Genomic DNA, 13,735 nt, shown 5'->3' with positions numbered 1-13,735 from the left:
CGGTATCGGAATTCCGATACTGACTTCCGATACTTTTGTCATATCGGATACCGGAATCGGAAGTTCCCATCATGCTATGAGCCTGCTTGCTTTGATTAAGCCAATGGGAATCCTCCGAAGTGTGGGCACATCCTGTTAGGCATGTAGGCATGTTAACTATTGGCATGGCTGTGATTGGCTGCCGAAATGATGTCATGATGCACTATAAAAGCCACCGCAGCCACCATTTCTGGTTCACTCTGCTGTGAATTCAGTTAGGGACAGGCTGCTGTAGAAGACTGTGAGGGACAGTTAGAAATAGCGATTCCACCAAACATCTAGTGCTTTACCCAGGCTACATAAACCACCACTGTAGCCTTCTTTGCCCTAGCAGCAGTGTTCACAGCTGTCTGCAAGGGCTGTGTGAGTGCAGCTCACGCTGTGGAGTGGGTCCTGCAGCCACGTCAGGTTGTAGGCTGCCCAGCGTGCCTCACTGCTGCCTCATACATCTTTTAATTTTTGAGCTGCATTTTTTACATAATTTCAATCTACTGTGCTTCCATCCGTATCCATATACGTTGGTTGCAAACACTAGTAGTAGACAGCGGAGCCTTTCTGCAGCCTTTCAGTGCTAGTGTCCACTGTTCACGGCTGTCTGAGAGGTCTCTGACTGTGTGTGAGTGCAGCTCACGCTGAGTAGTGTGTCCTGCAGCTACGTCTGGTTTTAGGACGCTCAGCGTGCGTCAGTGCCTCACACATATTTTTATTTGAGTGCAGCTCATTTTTTCTTCTATTAGTGTGCATCCATCCGTCTCCATCTACGGTGGTTGCAAACACTATATAGGAGTACACAGCGGAGCCTTTCTGCAGCCTGTCAGTGCCAGTGCCCACTTAGCTGCACTGTTCACGGCTGTCTGAGAGGTCTCTGACTGTGTGTGAGTGCAGCTCACGCTGAGTAGAGTGTCCTGCAGCTACGTCTGGTTGTAGGACGCTCAACGTGCGTCACTGCCTCACACATATTTGTCTTTGAGTGCAGCTCATTTTTTCTTCTCCTATTAGTGTGCATCCATCCGTATCCATCAACATTGGTTGGTTGCAAACACTATATAGGAGTAGATAGAGGAGCCTTTTTTTCTGGCTTGTGCCCTGCCGGCGCAGCCAGATTAGTATTACCCAATTTTTTTGGAGCCTCATCTTTTGCATTGTAGGTTACCTGCCTGCATTGTAATAGCTCCAAAAAGTTGGTGATACTATCAGTTTCAATTCTTTGTTCACATACTTTGAGTTTGTTTCCAACAAAGAAACCACAAAAAAAGTTCACCAAACACTACATTTGGAACTTGTGTAGGCCACATCAGCTCCTATTAAAGTGTAGTCCACACACACACACTTCATAAAATTTGTGTTTCTTGTACCTGTAACCAGCTGTTCAGGAATAAGCACACTAAGGCCCCCCTTTGTACTTCTCTGCCTATCTTAAGCAGCCTGGCAAGATGAAGAAGGCAGGGAGTAAGGCGCGTGGGCGTGGGCGTGGAGTTTCTGCAGGGAGAGGACGTGGGGATTCTGCAGGGAGAGGACGTGGGGATTCTGCAGGTAGAGGACTTGGGGATTCTGGGCCTGCTGCGGGCACCAGTGGATCAGCATCCCCCAGTTTTAGCAGGCAACAGTCCTTTATGCGCAGCTTTGTAGGACCTCAACGTACCCCACTGCTGCGGGAGGAACAAATTGAAGCCGTTGGATGCATGGCAGCTAACGCATTGACTTCAATTACTTCCACAGCCTCTCAGGACCAGAGCACTGAAGAGCAACCATCTGTCTCTTCACCACCTGCCAAAGTGCCCAGGCAGTCAGAGAGACATGGACAGGAGCCATCACAGTCTCTACTTCTGTTCTCGGAATCTGTTGGCTTGGAAAGAGGGGGCCAGCCAAGCAGCATTCCTGAATGTGAAGAAGAGGGAGTATGCAGTGATGCGCAACTTCTTTGTCCCTCTGAATCTGAAGAGGCGAGTGGGCCAGTGCCTATGGTCAGCACACCTCAGTATGCATCAGATGATGACTAGACTCAGTTGCCACTTTCTGGTGCGTACGGTGCTGGCGAGACAACCCCGGAGAAGCAGCTGTTTGAAGAGGGGAGGGAAGATGATGAGGTCCTTGACCCATCATGGCGTGAGGAACAGGAAGGTGGTGGGAGCAGCTCGGAGGAAGAGATTCCCCTACCGGCCAAAACAGGAGGCAGAGGGAGGGGGTAGACTTGGTTGCCTGTACCCTCCACTTCGGCACCCATTAGGAGCATTCCTCATTCCAAAGGCAAAACGGGCGCTCCCAAGACTTGCAGTGCGTGGTCCTTTTTTGACACAGTTGCAGATGACATTTGCTTTGTCAAATGCAAGCTGTGTCATCAGAAAGTCAAAAGAGGGAGAAATGTCAGCAACCTCAATACCACAAATATGTGGAAACATGTGCGCACCAAGCACGAGTTGGAGTTGCAGAGACACCCTGAAGACGTAGGCCAACGTACAGCACCACCTACCACCTCTTCAGTTCGTGTTGGGGCCTCTTCCTCCAGCTCACACACTGCTGGTTCGGCTTCCTCAGAGGATCGCCAAGGAAGAACCTCTGCCACTGTTGTCCGGAGACCCTGTCAGATTCCACCCATAGCAGCACGTTCCCATCCATCACAGCCATCGGTAGCACAGGCATGGGATAAAAGGCGCCCTTACTCGGCAAACCATCCCCGAGCACAGTCTCTGAATGCTGGCATTGCCAAACTTCTGGCAGTTGAAATGCTGTCATTCAGGCTGGTGGACACTGACACCTTCCGGGACTTAATGGCATTGGCAGTCCCCCAATACAACGTGCCCAGCCGCTTTTATTTCAGCAGGCGAGCCGTCCCTGCCCTGCAGAAACATGTTGAGGGCAAAATAAAACATGCGCTACTAAACGCCGTTAGTAGCAAGGTCCACCTGACCACCGATGCGTGGACCAGTAACCATGGACAGGGACGATACCTTTCCCTCACTGCCCACTGGGTCAATGTTGTGGAACCGGGTACAGATCTGGAGAGTGGCGCTGTACGTGTTCTTCCAACGCCACGGATTGCAGGACTCCAGTCTGTACACATAGACTCCTCCTCCTACTCAAGTTCCTCAGAAACAGCAGAGCAGGAGCCTGTTACGACCGATATGAGCACAGCCGTGGCCAAACGTCAACAGGCTGTACTCAAATTAATTTCTTTGGGGAATCGAAGCCACACAGCGCAGGAGCTCTGGAATGCTATCAAGCAGGAGAATGATGTGTGGTTTGGGCCAGCGAATCTCCAGCCGGGCTTGGTAGTGTGTGACAATGGCCGAAATCTGGTGGCAGCTCTTGGCCTAGGCAACCTCACACACATCCCATGTCTGGCACATGTGCTTAACTTGGTCGTGCAGAGCTTTCTGAGGGACTATCCGGATCTTGATGCACTGTTGCACAAGGTCCGCATAGAGTGCGCTCACTTGCGGCATTCCAGCACGGCAAGATCGCACCTCGCTGCTCTGCAGCGACGATTTGGCCTTCCGGAACATCGCATCATATGTGACCTACGCACCCAGTGGAATTCAACGTTACATATGTTGGAGCGGTTGTGTGAGCAGCAGGCAGCAGTCATGGAGTACCAGCTGCATCAGGCGCAAACAAGTCGCACTGTGCGCCGTTCACACTTCAGCACCATTGAGTGGGCCTCTATGAAGGACATCTGCCTCGTTTTGCGTGCCTTTGATGAATCCACGCGGATGGCGAGTGCAGATGATGCACTAGTCAGCATGACTGTCCCCCTTATCTGCCTGCTTCAACAAACACTGCAAGCACTAAGGGATGAGGTTTCGGAAGAGGTGGAGGATGAGGAGTCCCAAAAGCCATCTGCTTCTGGACAGTCTGCGCTACGTGTTTCCTCACAAAGGCCTAGGCAGGGGACACTTTGTGAGGAGGATGAGGAGGAGTCGATGGAGGAGGAAGACATCTCTCCAGAGGAGGGAGGTACACAAACCTCTACTCAGTATGTACAGCGAGGGTGGGGTGATGCAGAGCAGGCCGAGGTCACGCCTCAAACAGGGGACAGCGGTTCTTTGGCAGTTGGGAGTCTGCAGCACATGGTTGATTTCATGCTGCAGTGCCTGAGAAACGACCGCCGCATCGCCCACATTCTCGTCTCGGCTGATTATTGGGTGTACACCCTCCTAGATCCTCGCTACCGGGACAGCGTACAAAGGCTCATACCAACGTTGAACCGGGAGCATAAACTGCGGGAGTACGAAGAGTCACTGGTGCAGTCCATAATGTTTTCCATTCCACCCGACAGCATTGTTGCTAGTGCTTTACAAAGCAGCTCTGTGCGTCGAGGCAGTGGAGGAAAATCTGCACAAAGAGGGAGCAGAGGCAGCGCCGCAGCACAAGGCAAGACCATTATTGCCCAAATGTGGCAAAGTTTTGTGTGTCCACCACAATTGTTTACACCATCAGCGACGCCTCGAGTCAGCAGGAGGCAACGCTTCCGTCAGATGGTGTCAGACTACATGTCTTGCCCTGTCGCTGTACTCCCAGATGGCTCTTCCCCCTTCAAGTTTTGGGTCTCTAAGCTGGATACATGGCCAGAGCTTAGCCAGTATGCATTGGAGGTGCTGGCTTGCCCTGCTGCCAGTGTATTATCGGAACGCGTCTTTAGTGCCGCAGGTGGTGTACTAACAGACCGTCGCACACGACTATCTTCCGATAATGTTGACCGGCTGACTTTTCTGAAAATGAACAAGGCCTGGATCTCCAAAGACTTTGCCATTCCTCTTACAGACTAAATTAGTGGTTGGCAACTGTATCCAGGTCTGCTGGTGTGTTCATTTTTCTACCACCTGAACTATAATCCCTGTGCTTCAACACAGCCAGTTGTCGCTCAGATGTGTCGTCTGCACAGAGAAACACACTAGCTCCTGTGTTAGTGGGGTTCAGTAATGCCAGCTGATCCCCTGCTGTGTGGACGGCAAAGTCACCAGCTCCATCAACATTCAAATCACTACTGATTTTTAACCGTGCACAACTTAGGTCTCTGGCTCCACTGTCTCTACTATTTCCCCTGGCCTCCAACCCCGCCATCTACATCTCTGAAGTGGCGTCAGCACAATCTACACTTGTTCCTGTGTTCCTGTGGCTCAGTCCCATCAGTTTATCCCCTGATGTGTGTCCGGCAAGGTCTCCTGCTCTGTCCACATTCCCATAACCAGTAGTGGGAATGAGGACAGAGCTGGCGAACTTGCCGGTCAAACATCAGGGGATCAACTGACGGGACTGAGCACCAGTAACACAGGAACAAGTGTAGATTGTGCTGACGCCACTTCAGAGATGTAGCTGGCGGGGTTGGAGGCCAGGGTAAATAGTAGAGACAGTGGAGCCAGAGGCCTAAGTGGAGCATGGTTAGAATCAGTAGTAGTCAACAACCTCCATAAAAACCGCTGCCCATTGGCCTCTGCATGCGGCATGCGCAATCCTGGGCTCCAACAGCGTCAGTTGGTGTTCAGAAGTGTCGTCTCCACAGAGCCAAACACATTCGTTCAAGTGTTAGTGGGGTTCAGCACTGCCAGCTGTTCCCTGCCTGTGAAGATGGCAAGTCTCCTGCTGCCTTCACCTGCCAAAAGCAACAGGCCCCAGCCTGCTCCTCGCCTAATCCTGGGCTCCAACAGCGTCAGTTGGTGTTCAGAAGTGTCGTCTCCACAGAGCCAAACACATTCGTTCAAGTGTTAGTGGGGTTCAGCACTGCCAGCTGTTCCCCTGCTGTGGAGATGGCAAGTCTCCTGCTGCCTTCACCTGCCAAAAGCAACAGGCCCCAGCATGCTCCTCGCCTAATCCTGGGCTCCAACAGCGTCAGTTGGTGTTCAGAAGTGTCGTCTCCACAGAGCCAAACACATTCGTTCAAGTGTTAGTGGGGTTCAGCACTGCCAGCTGTTCCCCTGCTGTGGAGATGGCAAGTCTCCTGCTGCCTACACCAGCCAAAATCCAGTAGGCCCCAGCCTGCTCCACGCCTGATCCTGGCCTCCAACAGCGTCCGTTGGTGTTCAGAAGTGTCATCTCCACAGAGCCAAACACATTCGTTCAAGTGTTAGTGGGGTTCAGCACTGCCAGCTGTTCCCCTGCTGTGGAGATGGCAAGTCTCCTGCTGCCTACAACAGCCAAAATCCAGTAGGCCCCAGCCTGCTCCACGCCTGATCCTGGGCTCCAACAGCGTCAGTTGGTGTTCAGAAGTGTCATCTCCACAGAGCCAAACACATTCGTTCAAGTGTTAGTGGGGTTCAGCACTGCCAGCTGTTCCCCTGCTGTGGAGATGGCAGTCTCTCCTGCTGTCTCCGCATTCCAAAGACAGTAGGCCTCTGCCTACACCCTCCTATTTCCTGGGCTTCAACACAGCCAGTTGTAGCTCGGAAGTGCCGTCCACACGGAAAGAGACACTTGCTGCCGTGTCTCAGTGGGGTTCAGTAACGCCAGCTGTTCCCCTGCTGTGTGGATGGCAGTCTCTCCTGCTGTCTCCGCATTCCAAAGACAGTAGGCCTCTGCCTACACCCTCCTATTTCCTGGGCTTCAACACAGCCAGTTGTAGCTCGGAAGTGCCGTCCACACGGAAAGAGACACTTGCTCCCGTGTCTCAGTGGGGTTCAGTAACGCTAGCTGATCCCCTGCTGTGTGGATGGCAAAGTCTCCTGCTGCCTACACAGTCCTACTACTACTGATTTTTAACCGTGCTCCAATTAGGCCTGTGGCTCCACTGTCTCTCGTATTTCCCCTGTCCTCCAACCCTGCCAGTTACAGCTCCGAAGTGGCGTCTGCACAATCCACACTTGTTCCTGTGTTACAGGTGTTCAGTCCGGTCAGTTAATCCCCTGATGTGTGTCCAGCAATGTTGCCTGCTCTGTCCACATTCCCATAACTAGTTATGGGAATGTGGACAGAGCAGGCGACATTGCCGGACACACATCAAGGGATTAACTGACCGGACTGAACACCTGTAACACAGGAACAAGTGTGGATTGTGCAGACGCCACTTCGGAGCTGTAACTGGCGGGGTTGGAGGACAGGGGAAATACGAAAATCAGTGAAGCCACAGGCCTAAGTGGAGCTTGGTTAAAATTAGTAGAAGTCTAAAACCGATCTTAAAATTTCTTCAATGCAGCCTCAGCCTGCTCCGTGCTTGTCCCTGGGCTTCAACACAGCCAGTTGTTGCTCAGAAGTGCCGTCTTCACAGAGTAAAACACTAGCTCCTGTGCTTGTGGGTTTCAGTAACGTCAGCTGTTCCCCTGCTGTTTTGATGGCAATCTGTCCTGCTGCCTCCCAAATGACAGCACATCAGGCCTCAGCCTGCTAAGTGCTTGTCCCTGGGCTCCAACATCGCCAGTTGCTACTCATAACTGACTTTGGCACGGGTACTCCCTCCTGCCCAGCTTGGTTCCAGCCCTGCCTGCTGTTTCCGGGAAGTGTCAATGTCAGTTTGCCACCCCAAGTTGCCATGTCGTGTTGCGGTTGGGTTAGCCGAGGCTAGGGTGCCAGCAGTTTAGGTGCTTCCTATGTGGACTGCGGGTTCTGGTAAGAAAGGCTTGTTCCGTAGTGCCAGTAGGACAAGCACCCCCTGTAGGACTGTGTGATTCGGTAACTGCGGCCAGCTTGCGGCATGCCAACTTTGCTTTTCAGGGGTAACTTCAGCTGCCCCTCCGGGTTCCAGCACCGTCAGCTGGTTCTCGGCAGAGCCTTTGGCCTAGGTGCCTCCATCTCGGTATCCGAGTTCCGGCAACGTCTGCTGGTCCTTGGTAGTGCTTTGTAGCACAGGTACCTCCTGCTTAGTAACCGGGTTCCAGCACCATCAGCTGGTCCTCGGTTGTGCCATTGGCTCTTATTCCTTCTGCTGCCCCTCCGGGTGCCAGCACTGTCAGCTAGTCCTCGCTATTTCCATTTGCTCTTGCAGCTTATGCTACCCTTCCGGGTTCCAGCACCGTCAGCTGGTTCTCGGCAGAGCCTTTGGCCTAGGTGCCTCCATCTCGGTATCCGAGTTCCGGCAACGTCTGCTGGTCCTTGGTAGTGCTTTGTAGCACAGGTACCTCCTGCTTAGTAACCGTGTTCCAGCACCGTCAGCTGGTCCTCGGTTGTGCCATTGGCTCTTATTCCTTCTGCTGCCCCTCCGGGTGCCAGCACTGTCAGCTGGTCCTCGCTATTTCCATTTGCTCTTGCAGCTTATGCTACCCATCCGGGTTCCAGCACCATCAGCTGGTTCTCGGCAAAGCCTTTGGCCTAGGTGCCTCCATCTCGGTATCCGAGTTCCGGCAACGTCTGCTGGTCCTTGGTAGTGCTTTGTAGCACAGGTACCTCCTGCTTAGTAACCGTGTTCCAGCACCGTCAGCTGGTCCTCGGTTGTGCCATTGGCTCTTATTCCTTCTGCTGCCCCTCCGGGTGCCAGCACTGTCAGCTGGTCCTCGCTATTTCCATTTGCTCTTGCAGCTTATGCTACCCATCCGGGTTCCAGCACCGTCAGCTGGTTCTCGGCAAAGCCTTTGGCCTAGGTGCCTCCATCTCGGTATCCGAGTTCCGGCAACGTCTGCTGGTCCTTGGTAGTGCTTTGTAGCACAGGTACCTCCTGCTTAGTAACCGGGTTCCAGCACTGTCAGCTGGTCCTCGGTAGTGCCATTGGCTCTTGTTCCTTCTGCTGCCCCTCCGGGTGCCAGTACCGTCAGCTGGTTCAAGAGGACAAAGAACAGGAAGACAACCACCAAGATGCAGAACAACAAGAGAGAGAAGACAAAGAAGCATAAAAAAACAAAGCAGAAGAACATTAAGCATAAGACTAATACTCTGAGCAAATGATATTATCTTATTTATAAGCAGAAGAAGACTAAGCAGTGTATGGGGGTGAGTCCGTTCCTCCTCGTGGTGCCCCTGGAAAAGGCCTGCTGCTGCAGGCCAAACTGAACGCGGACAAATCCTGTTGTAAATCTTTTGTGACAGGCAGAACGGAAGGTGTAATCTTATAACTTTTCTAGATAACAACTACAGGAATGCCTGACACAAATAAGAATATGAGGAAGAAGAATAGGAAGAAGATGAAGAAGTTGAATATGTAGAATAATAATTGTTGAATAAGAAGAATATGAAGAATGTAAGAAAAGGAAGAAGAAGAAGAAGAATGTAAAAAAGGAAGTAGAAGAATTTAAAAAAAGGAAGAAGAAGAATGTAAAAAAAGGAATAAGAAGAAGAATGTAAAAAAAGGAAGTAGAAGAATGTAAAAAAAGGAGGAAGAAGAAGAAGAATGTAAAAAAAGGAATAAGAAGAAGAAGGTAAAAAAAGGAAGAAGAATAAGAAAGAAAGAAGAAGAAGAAGACGACATACATGTCTGGCAAAATATAAATGAGGCTAACATAGTCAATATCTTTGTAACTCCTAACGTCTTTAAAAAAAAAAGTTTAATTCCTGCTTTTCCATTTGATTGGGCTAAACCTCTATGGCTTTAATGTCTCCTCCACCTCCCACAATACATTCTACATTATTCTTAGTTGTTTTTCTTCATGTAGAATTAACCTACAAGGAAAGAAAGGGTTTTTTTTAATTCCGATATTTTGGCCCCATTGACTTGCATTGGTTCCCGGTATCGGAATCGGCGATACCGATACTTTTTTTTAAGATCGGCCGATCCATTCCGATCCGATATTTTCAAGTATCGGCTGGTATCGCTCAACTCTAGTCATAACTCCTATGAGTAGGCAGAGACGCAGACTCATTCTCACTAAATACATCATATAAGTCCGCCAAATAATCAGGAACATCATGCGACTGAGGTGGAAAACACCGGAGCCTCACTAAAGGCACACCGACAACCCCAACTCACCACAGACACAGATTTCCAATCCAAAACTGGATTATGAATCTGTAACAAGGGAAACCCCAGAACAATAGTATCATGCAGATTATGCAACATCAAAAATCTGCAATTTTCTTGATGGTCTGGGGCGACCCGCATTACCACCTGGGTCCAAAACTGGGGTTTATTTTTAGCCAAAGGAGTAGCATCAATCCCCCTCAAAGGGATAGGCATCTGCAGAGGTGTCATCGGAAATCCACAACGTTTAACAAAATCCAAGTCCATTAGGTTTAGGGCTGCTCCCGAATCCACAAAAGCCTTGGCGGAAAATGTGGACAGGGAGCAGATCAGAGTAATAGCCAGAAGAAACTTAGGTTGAACATCCCCAACAGAAAACGTGTGTGCAAAGCGTTTCTCTCGTTTAGGACAGACAGAAATAATATGCGAGGCATCTCCACAGAAAAAACACAACTTATTACGCCTTCTGAACTCCTGACGCTGCTCTCTGGAAAAAACTCTATCACATTGCATAGGTTCAGACATTTGTTCAACAGGTGGCAACAATTCTGCAGAATCACGACCCTGGCTCAATGCCAGCAGGGTATTTTCAGCCTGATCAATGGCATTAGGTTCGTCATACAACAACCCCAAAGCTTGAAAGAATGCGTTCACATTAGTCAGAATAGGATCATCTGGTTTCAAAGAAAACGCCCAATCCTGGGGATCGCCACGCAGCAAAGAGATGACAATTTTAACCTGCTGCGTGGAGCTCCCTGACGAGTTGGGCTTCAAGGCAAAAAATAATTTACAATTATTTTTGAAATTCAAAAATTTAGACCAATCCCCAAAAAATACATCAGGTGTAGGAATCTTTGGTTCAGCAGCATGTGAATGAGCAAGGTAGGCGGAAATTCCCCGCACTTCCGCAGCGAGCTGCTCCACACGATCAGACAATAGCTTTATCTCCATTGAGAGAAAAAAAATTCCCCCTACGGCCTCAGAGATATAGAGGAAAAAATATACACTTTTTTTTTTTTTTCCTTTTACAATTCTTTCCTGCTATTGAGTACCCTAGAATCTGCGGTATGGCGGGTGATTCTGTTATGAATGAGTCACCGTAGGAGGCAAAAGAAGAAATACAAGCTAAGTCCAGAAAACCAGAGAAGTTGGCAACTATCAGATTGCAGACCCCTGAACCTATCAACACAACTAGCAGTAGCCGTGGGGGGTTCCTACGATGCCCTAGACCCCTCGATCACAGCCGGAGAAATACATAGCCTTAAGACAGAAAGGGGAAATCTAAACTGCCCCAGAGCAGACCCCAAAGCAATAGGCGGCCCCCAACATATAATGATGGTGAAGCAAGATGAAAACACTGACACAGACAGAAAGATAGACTGAGCAAAGACGGGGCCCAAAACTACCTAGATAGGAAAGGACAGGAAGGCTGCTGTCTGCAATCTGCCAAAACCCTATCAAAGACATAAGCCAACAAGCTGATATGAAAAAGGCCCTGAAGCAGCTAGGCTTCAAAAACTAAATCAGCACTCAGGTATTTTCAGAAGACAGAGCTAAATGAATTCAGCACACCCCAGCAGGGAATGGGAGAAATCCAGAAAAACAAAGCAAAACAAAGTCAAAGCACAAAAGCAAAAGGCCGAGCAGCAAACTTAGCTTTGGAGGAGCAGGAATTCAGACAGGTCTCCAAGGATCCCACAGAGAAATCACCCGCAGGGCAGAAGGGCGTCGGCAGCCTTATATCCAGTCCGTAACTCCACTCAGCCAGTCATCATCATCAGCCTCAGGTGTTTGACAATCAGGCTCACTACCTTTCTTTACCAGAAGAGGGAGTTCCTCGGGCCTCAGTAATGAAGGGGAAAATGAACTCACAACAGCCCTGCCTCTTGGTGTCTGATGGACTCGTGCTGGATGAGGTAAGTATGTGTGGGGTCAGGAGGGGTTTACAGGGTAGATATAGCAGAGCTGTGTGTGTATGAGGTGTACGGAGTGGAGCCGTGTGTGTACGAAGTGTACGGAGCGGAGCCGCATGTACGAGGTGTACAGAACGGAGCCACGCGTGTACGACGTGTACGGAGAGGAGCCGCGCGTGTACGAGGTGTACGGAGAGGAGCCGCGCGTGTACGAGGTGTACGGAGAGGAGCCGCACGTGTACGAGGTGTACGGAGAGGAGCCATGTGTGTACGGGGTGTACGGAGAGGAGCCGCGCGTGTATGAGGTGTATGGACCGGCGCCGTGTGTGTACTTGGTGTACGGAGTGGAGCCGCGTGTGTATGGGGTATACGGAGCGGAGCCGTGTGTGTTCGGAGAGGAGCAATATGTGTACGGGATGTACGGAGCGGAGCCAAGTGTGTACGAAGCATACAAAGCGGGCTTTTCCCACGGACACAGGAGTACATGGCGGAGCCCCGAAGAGCATTTTAAAATTCACACATGACGTTCCACCGGAAGTGATATGCTGGAAGCTGACCGTAAATGAGATAATTTCATGAGGAGATTGTGACGGAACTAGGAATGCTTCAAATCCATCACCATGTCCTCCTCCGACAGCGCAGACAGCAGGATCGCCTTGGAAACGTCCTGCATCGGGAGGCTCAGGTGGGCACTACAATGGGAGCCGGGCTGCTATAGTATCTTTATAGAATATTTCTTTCTCTCTTTTTCTTTCTCATTCTCTGTCCTGTCTTTCCCTCATTTTCTTTCTCTCTCTGTTCTTTCTTTCTCTCTCTAATCTTTCTTTTTTCTTTCTCTCTCTCTCTGTTCTTTCTTTCCCCTCTTTCATTCTTTTTCTTTCCTCTCTTTCTTTCTCTCTGTTCTTTCTTTCTTTCTTTCTTTTCTTTACTTCTTTCTTTCTCTCTCTGTTCTTTCTCTGTCCCTCTCTGTTCTTTCTTTCTTTCCCCTCTTTCTTTCTCCCTCTTTCCCTTCTTCAAAACTTGGGAGGTATGATAAGGGCGGCTATGACCATGGGGTCTGGTTGCCCAATGGATAGCAGTTCTGCCAGGAATTCTGTCACCATGCATATGAAAGGGGACAGAGCTTTGGGAGGAGTACTGTACCTAAAAGCAATAAATAGGACTGAGCTGAAATACTGGGCACAGCTCTGACTACATGTTATATAGTCGTGTTAATCTCCTCTCACTTCTTGTAACCTACAAGTGTACAAAGATATTATATAGTCACCATGTGACTAGTGGGCCTTTGTAACTTCAAATGCCAAGGCTGAATTTTAGTCCCAGTCCGGCCCTGCTGTGCATAAGCCACAAACACTACGCCACATGCCCCCTAGAGGACAGAGGCGGAGTACCAGTACACAGCCAGCAATCACAGAGGGAATTAACCCCCTGTGTCGCTACTATGCACTATGGGCTAAATGCACATGCCAGCAAACATTCACCATATAAACTGGGTGCCAGATGTCACTAGCAAAAATGCTGTTTTTTCTTATGAAATACTGTGTGGGCATAGTTCCCAGCACTTGTAATGGTGGAGCAGGGCGTGGAAATGCCTAATGAGCTTGTGCATTGATATCATCGCTGACATCACTGTCGAGTGGCCAATCGGGAGTATCTGATTACTGACATGCTCAGTTTTGCTCTGAGAATGCTGTTATGTTGGAACTACAACATGGGTCTGAGTGATCCAGGTGATTTATAATGTTTATGCATTTTAAATATCACATAGGTGTTTCACATCTTTTAATCATTGTTAATCTAGCTGTATCAATGATTGTAGGTACGGTTGGATATAATTTTTTGCACTCTAACATGCACCTTATATATGTAAACACTATGATGGTTCTCATATTTACTGCAATGTAATTTTCATACACTTTGATTATGATTTATATTTAATATATGCCAATTTTTGTATATTGGTAAATTG

Source organism: Dendrobates tinctorius, unplaced genomic scaffold, assembly GCF_039654945.1.
Source record: "Dendrobates tinctorius isolate UK_male_01 unplaced genomic scaffold, ASM3965494v1 ptg000143l, whole genome shotgun sequence".
NCBI classification, from domain to species: domain Eukaryota; kingdom Metazoa; phylum Chordata; class Amphibia; order Anura; family Dendrobatidae; genus Dendrobates; species Dendrobates tinctorius.
The sequence above is the reverse complement of the archived record's forward strand: the minus strand, read 5'-3'. Positions refer to the sequence as shown.